Raw genomic sequence first — 8,365 nt, forward strand, 5'->3', positions numbered from 1 at the left:
TAAATCTTTGCCATCATTACACTCTTTAACTATAAAGGAATAGTTCTGCTTAATTAAAATAAAAAAAACTGAACTTGAAAGAAGAATGAGAAATTAGTCTCCTGTTGCCTAATGCCTACATGAAAGAATCTCAGATCGCTTTTCAGTTATTCACCTTACGTTTTGATCATTGAGGTGTGCTTTGGTTTCAGTAGCCACTAAATTTTATGTTCTCTTCTTTCATCCCTTGACCAGATGCTGTTTCTTTTAATATCAGTGAAGCTCACATTACTTAAATTACCATTTTCACAGTTAACATTCACCCCAAATTATCTGTAATATGTCAAATCTTCACAACTAGGATTATGTCGAAAATGGATTATAGGCAGACAACAGTTTCAAGACCTGTCATTCATCTTCTCTAGAGAGCTCATTAACCTTTAAAGGTTTGTACATGATTCCATAATTATCTTGCAATGAGACTTTTATTTCTTTTCTATTTTATCAGTTTGGCCCTTTGTGTGGCAGACAGGCAATGAAGCTGACATTAACTCTTGGAACTGGCAAAGCAGTTAGCAACACAAAAAGTATAAAAGATAAAAATATTTCCTTAGCTACTATCCACAAATTATAATATTTCTTTTAGACATGGAAGGAATCATTGAGACTCTTACTTTAGAATAGTGTAAAAATACATTTAAGATAATCTCCTAACTACAGTGATTTTTCAAATATTGACTAAACCGGTAATTCTCTTACAGAGGCCATCCATATCACCTGTACTCATTTTTATTTTGTATGTATACATGATATTTTACTTGTCATAAAATAAGCTTGATTTGCAAAACCACTAAAATGAATATAAAAATTTAAAATAAGCCTTGAAGATCTGCTTACCATCTCAAGTCATTATAATGCTTAATGTACTTGTTAGTGGACTCTTGCTTATTTTGGAATATGTAAAGTATTCCAAAAGTGAAATTATTTAAAAATATAGTCAAGAATAATTTTATTAAATTTGCAAAAAGTATCGTTTATTCAGTAATATGAATTGTGATTATCAGTATCACCCTGGGATAATTGGGACAATGCATTTTTTTAGACTCATCTGCTTTGATGTGAATATGAAAGGGATTCCAGAAGCTCATACATTAAATATGTATTCTGAGGAAATTATTTTTTATGTTTTCTGCTTAGAAGCATGCACACTTTTCCCTGTACTCACTGCTATCATAATGCTATACCCTCACCAGAGATGGAAGTTAAGAGTTTACCCGCCCACCTTGCAGTGGGCTCATGACAATGTTCTACAATCTGGGCAACATCTTAGAACTGGAAGCCAAATTAGATAATGATTTTGTGAGGAAGCTTTATCATACAATAGAAAAGAAAATGATAATAGAACGTTAACAATGGCATTTCAATATTAAGCCTGTAAAATTAAGTTTCATCCAAATGCCATTTCAACGTGCAAATGGGTGATTCATATTTCCTAAACTGACAATGTTAACAGATCAAGAGAAAGCAGTTGGTCTTGGAAATTCTGAAATGTTGTTATTTGATACATAAACTGTAAAACCCCAAACCACAGAAAAGCATAAATTATCATTAAAAATGAAACTACTTTTGGATTCCAAGGTAAGGCTTTTATACTTTAGTAAAATTATTTTTATTATTATTTAATTCTTTAAGCCTCTCTCACATCTTTTTCTTTCTCTCTCTCTCTTTATTTTTTTCTTTTTTGAGGTGAATAAAAGCTGACAATTTCATTGTCTTCATAACAATATTGCCTCAGAACTGGATCACTTGGCTCTTTCTCTTCTTATCTCTGCCCAGTTCAAAATGCTTCTTGAAATAGCCAGCATTCTCTTAGATCTGCAGTTGGGCTCAACGTGCTCAAGTCTCAGCACAATCTTCTTTGTAGTTTCAGCCTTTTTGAGGAAAACACGCTTAGTCTGCCCACCATAGCCACACTGTTTCCTGTCATAACGCCGCTTCCCCTGGACATTCAGTGTCCTCACCCTTCTGGGGCTGTGTCACTTTGTGGGGCTGATGCTTGCCACATTTCTTGCAGAATGTCTGGTGTATTCACAATGCTGGCCATGTTCGCGGGAGCGAAACCAGCTCAGAAAGCTTCTTTGTTTCTTATTAGAAACAGCCCTAGCAGTAAATGTTTTTTATTCTTTACAGGATGAAGCTTTATTTGGAGGTGGGACATTTAAAGAGGCAATTAAATTAGAGAAAGATTATCACAGTGGGATCTGATCCAAGCACTCTTGATCATGGAAGAAAAATCAACATTTGCAGAGAGAAACAGAAAAAAGATGATGTAATAACATGGGGGAAAAGTAAACCTTTCTAAGCCAAGGAGATAGGCCTGGCCCAGAACCTACTCCCACTCACCCTAATTAGGAATGAACCTCCTGACAGCTTAATTGTGTATTTATGTGCTGTGCTAAAACTGTGAGAAATTTAGTTTGTGTTGTTTGAGATTCTCAAGATTTAATACTTGATTATGTAAGAACCAACATATTATAACAATATATTATAGGAAACCAGAAACCTTTCACCAAATAAACTAAAGAAGCACATAGATTTAAATACAATGCCAGTGGCCTTCAAAGGAATAATAAACACTGCACAGCCCAGCCCTTGATTTGAAGACAACAGTGCTGTCCTTGGTTTTTAGGGTAAAAATGTTTCAAAAATAAGTTTTCCATTGGCCATTTCATATGAGAGTCTGGGTCTCTGTTCTTACAAAGTTGTAAACCATTGTTATATTAGTCAACATTTATTCATTCAAACTGAATTAAATAAGAGTATTTTAGATAAAATAGGATTTTCTGCAAGGAGTTAGGATGCGTGTACAACTTTGAAAGAGCTTAAACAAGATCATCAAAACTTCAGGGTTCTAACAAACCAGAATGTTGTGGAAACCTCTGAAAACCAGTGGAATTTTCCTCAGCTGCTTAGACCTTACGATTAGCAGATGTTCAAATGCACATAAAGCTGTGTGTCTGGTATTTCTAGATTCTATGTTTCATTGTCTCTTATTGATATTTTATTTTTTATCCTATGCTGAGGAAATAAACTCATTTTTTTGCTTAACTATTTCTACAATCTTTATTAAGATTTCCAACTCAGATGTTTATTATGACAATCAAATTATTTAGAATGCATCCTAATATTCAAAATATGCTTGAAATAAGTCTTAATGTAGCAAGCTAAAACTGCCATGAAAAAATGAATCTGCTTCATTTCACGAGGAAAAATCAAAGGATGTCTCACAATTCTGTGTCTTTTTGGAAAATCTAATAATGTCCACTTTCCCTCTAATATTCTTGACTTTATCAACAGACAATATCAGGGACAAAAGAAATCTGCAGAATTCATACAGTTTCCCCCTTTTTTTTCTGTTAAAGTGCCGTAGTACATAAATTCCAAAAATTTGAGGTAGTATTGTGTACTTCATTGTTAAAATTCTGTACATACCTTTGAACTGTGGGACACCTTCTTTCCATCCAACATCCCACACTGTATTATTTTTTGGCTCTCTTTCTCTCTCTCTTACTCTCACTCTTTGTACGTGTGTGTGTGTATAACTGTTTTATGTATATGAATAGTCACATCATGTATATGGACCATTTATGTAGAGTTCCTTTAAGGCCAGAAGGAGACACTGGATCCTCCAGAGCTGAAGTATAGGCTGCTGTACTGCGTGTACTATCAACACGACTATTGGGAACTGAACCCATGTCCTGTTTAAGAACAAGTACTCAGTGGCTGGCTCTCCTATCACCTTCTCCTGGGGAGTGCAGCCTTGCCAGGCCATGGAGGAAGACTAGCCTCCATGAGACCTTATAGGCTAGGGTCAGATAAAAAGGGAGGAGGACCTCCACTATCAGGGGACTAGGGAAAGGGTATAGAGGGAGAAGCAGGAGGGTGGGTGGGACTGGGAGGAAATGAGGAAAGGGGCTGCAGCAGGGGTACAAAGTTAATAAATTGTAACAAATAGATAGATAGGTAGATAGATAATTAAAAAATAGAAAAAGTACCCTTAAATTCTGAACCATTTCTCCAGAACTCTAGAATATATATTTTACTGTCAATAATGCATCATTTATGCTGTTTTTCCCAGATGAAATCTCAGGATTCAGAATAAAATTTAACATGTATTTGGAGTTCAATAGTTTTTAATTAATTTATGCTCCAATGACTATAAAGCTTTAATGTTTAATACTGTCTTCTAAATGTATCTCTTTTTTTTCTTTCTGCATTCAGAGAAACTACAAGGGTTAGAACAATGCAATGAAAGCTACCTTCATGGTCATGGTATCTGTTCTGCCAGGTGAGTATGTGATTTTCCTCTTATACCTTCAAGATTAGTTTATGATTCCCAAAGGTAGTTCCTTAGTCAGATGTTAATAGGTTGTCTGTTTACGAACCATCTATAACGCAGGGCATTTATTAAAACTAGGTTTTTTCATGGTTATTCCAAAGAGTAGATTTCTACGCACCAATGATTTAATTCTTAGGGAAATAGATCGTCAGGTGAAATGGTTGATGCACAAGCCTAAGGACACATATCCCCTGTAAATGTAGGTATGCTAATACACATCTTAAAGATAGAAAGATCCTGGGTACTTGCTGGAAAACTAGTCTGGTTGGAATAAAAAATAAAGTTCCAGATTTGGAGAGAAACTGTGCCCCAAAAGCAAGGTGATATGTTCAGAATTAATTTTAGAAAGATTTGATTACTACTAAAAATAAAATATATATATATATCAATGGACTCTGTAGGAATGATAAACATGGGGACTTATACAGAGGAGCAGAAATGATAGTTATAGCTAACTGGGGATGCATTACTCTAGCTTTAGGGTGAGAAGGAGAAAATGGAAGATAAACACATTGTTTATAAGCAGTGTATATAAAGATAATAGGTACATTCTACTTTAATAAAAATGACATTCATGGTATGTAAAAATACAGGAAAAATAAGGCAAGGGCAGAAGGCATACTCACTGATGCAACTCTATCAGCTTTTCCTACAGGATAATCCAGGAAGGTCTTTATGACAAGATACTGTGGTTGATATTTAGGGAAAAATGAGTGATAAAGTTACAAAGTTAGATATACATGCTGTGAATGTCAATATGCTGAATAAACAAATTATGCAATTGGTAAAAAATATTTAAAAGGAAAAAAAGAATAATGACATCTTGATTAGAATGATATGAATAATGACAAAGCTTTGCCTTCAAGATATATAAGTAAGATCTGATGAAATAAGCAAGAATCATGTAGTGCATAAAAGATTTTTCCATAAAAGATTTTTCAATATTTATTTATTTATTTATTTATTTATTTATTTATTATAATTTATTCATTTTGTATCCCCTCTGCAGCATTCTCATTGTCTCCTCCCAGTCCCACCCATCCTTCCCCCTCCCCCACTATTCCCTTTCCCTAGTCCCCTGGTTGGGGAAGACCTCCTCCCCATCTATCTGACCCTAGCCTCTCAGATCACATCAAGGCTGGTTGCATTATCTTCCTTTGTTGCCTGGTAAGACTGTACCCCTTCCTCAGGAGGAAGTGATCAAAGAGCCCACCACTGAGTTTATGTCAGAGACAGCCCTTGTACCCCTTGCTAGGGAACCCACTTGGAAACTGAGCAGCCAATGGGCTTCCTTTGAACAGGGCATCTAGGTCCTCTCCAGGCATGGTCCTTCATTGGAATATCGGTCACTGCAGGCTTCCATGAGCCCAGGTATTTTGGCTCTTTTGGTCTCCATGTTGAGTTCCTGTCTCTTTTAGATATTTCCATCTCCCTCTTTTTCCATAAGGATTCCAGCATGCTGGCCAAAGTTTGACTATGGGTCTCATCTCCTTAGAAACCTTAGTGGATAGAGTCTTTCAGAGGTCCTATGTGGAAGGCTCCTATACTGTTTCCTGTCTTCACCTACTTCCAATATCTATCTTATTTGCCATTCTGAATGAGGATTTTTAAGTTGGTAATGATGAATGAAAATGAATAAAATTTTAACTGATAGCTGAATAGATAGATGTACCACAGTTTCTTTAGACATTCTTTGGTTGAGAGTCAAAATAAAGCCGCTATGAACATAGTTGAGCAAATGTCCTTGTTGCATGGTAGATCATCTTTTGAATATGTGCCCAGGAGTGGTACAGCTGGGTCTTGAGGTGGCACTATTGGTAATATTCTGAGAAAGCGCCACATTCATTTCCAAAGTGGTTGTATGAGTTTGCACTCACACCTGCAATGGAGGAGTATTCCCATTTCTCCACACCCTCTTAAGCATGTGCTGTCATGCATTTTTGATCTTAGCCATTATGATAGATTCTATATAAGATGGAATCTCAGAGTCATTTCGAATTATCTTTTTCTGATGACTAATGACACTGAACATTTCTTTAAGTATTTCCTGACCGTTCAATATTTCTGTTCAAATACTAAATAAAAAAAAAAAGGATATCATGGAATTTCCAGGCAAATGAATGGATCTGGAAAAGATCATCTTGAATTAGGTAACCCAGACTCAGAAAACAATCATGGTATATACTCATTTATAAATGGATATTACCCATTTAACACAGGATAACTATACTACATTCTAGAGACCTAACGAAGCTAAATAACAAGGAGGACCCTAGAGAGGATGCTTAAGAAGGACAAGTAGAATAGACACCCTAGAGGTTGAAGAGAGGGAGCAGGATGGGATCCTACCACAGATATCCCCTGAAAGACTTCAACAAGCAGGGCATTGAAGCAAATGCTGAGACTCATAGACAAACTTTGAGCAGAGCTAAGGTAGTCTAATAAAAGACTGAGGGTATAGAAGGACTCAGAGGGGACCAACACTGTCAACAAATCTGGGCCCAGAGATGCCTACAGAGATGATGCACCAACCAAAGGCCATAAATGTAGAGGACCTAGACCCTTGCTCAGATGTAGCCCATAGGCCGCTGTCTCCATGTGGGTCTCCTGGTAAGGGCAGCAGAAGCCATATCTGACATGGACTCTGTTACCTGCTCCTTGATCACTTACCCCTGCCCAGACAACCTGGCCAGGCCAGAGAGGAAGAAGATGGAGGCAGTCTTCTGAGACTCAATAGGCTGGGTTTAGCTAATAGGGAAGGAGGAGTCTCTATTTAGGATGATTAAGGGAAGGGGATGGTGAGAAAGAGGGAGGAAGCATAGATGATGAATCAGAAGAATGAGGGGGCTTTGAGGTCTAGAAAATTTGAGTAACTTGTTCTAGGTCAGAAAGCTAGTAAATATGGAGTCAGTTTAAATTTTATGTAAGTATGTCCAATGAGAATTATGTTGTCTGTCTTTATATATAACTGCAATAAACTACATTGCCTCATTTAAAAAAGGAAATTCTGTCTGAACCTTATTGTCAGTTATTTAAGCTATTTCATTATCTAATAAAATATTATTTTAAGATAGTCAATGATATGTAGTAAATGAATTGCATTCCTGATACACTATATGCAGATGTTTGTATAATTATAACAGAAATGCATATTAATGGATAATAGCAATATTTAATATTTCATTAATAACAAAAGATATCAGTAACCTATGAAATATGAGGAAAAATTAATTTATTATATTCTTTGATAATGCTGGCTCTTTAAGATTTTGTGAGATTAAATTACTTTTAAAATAATAAAATACATAATCAATATAATTTTGTTTACATGATGAAAACAGAACTGTAATATTTTTAAAGTACTTCTATGACATGTCCAGATACGGAAACAGGAGATTTGAAAAGTGTTCAGGGTAGAATAGGTGTGGTATCAGGAAGATCAGTGAACTTTGACATAGAAGAAATAATTACTTCCAATGAAATATATAGCGAAAAAATCTTGAATAATTGAACAGAGCACTGGAGCCATTGTAGAGTAATATAAAGTGGCTAAATAGCCATGTAATCCGAGTCCAAGAAGATAATGAGGCAGCAGAAAATATTTACATTAACAGCTAAAAGTTTTTCAAATGAAATGGAAGTTGTAAGCCCTCAGACCCTCCATGCTTACACTCCTGGGGAAGAAGCATACAAGTTCATCATAATTCATCACAAAGTCAGAAAATTACAAGATATCATTCAGAGTACAATTACAGAACCGGGCTTCAATCTCAACTTGTTCCACTGAGGGAATAATTTAGTGCTATCTTAACATATTTAATAAAGAATGTCAATTTGGAAATCTTTACTCAAAAATGAAGGTGTAGCTTATAATAACAGCACCCAAGGGCTGAGGCAAAAAGAATATGAGTTGAGGGCAGCCTGATGGACTGTGTATTAAAAGACATGTGTCACCAGCACCATTTTAAAAATTGATGAAGGAGTCTG

General features: G+C 35.7%; 1 pseudogene; it reads right to left on the reverse strand.

Moving 5' to 3' along the window:
- Nucleotides 1–1,770: 1,770 nt before the first annotated feature.
- LOC110563102 (large ribosomal subunit protein eL42-like) lies at nt 1,771–3,507 on the reverse strand (annotated as a pseudogene).
- Between the last annotated feature and the right edge of the window lie 4,858 nt (nt 3,508–8,365).

The sequence above is a fragment of the Meriones unguiculatus genome, chromosome 12 (assembly GCF_030254825.1).
Source record: "Meriones unguiculatus strain TT.TT164.6M chromosome 12, Bangor_MerUng_6.1, whole genome shotgun sequence".
Classification (NCBI taxonomy): Eukaryota; Metazoa; Chordata; class Mammalia; order Rodentia; family Muridae; genus Meriones; species Meriones unguiculatus.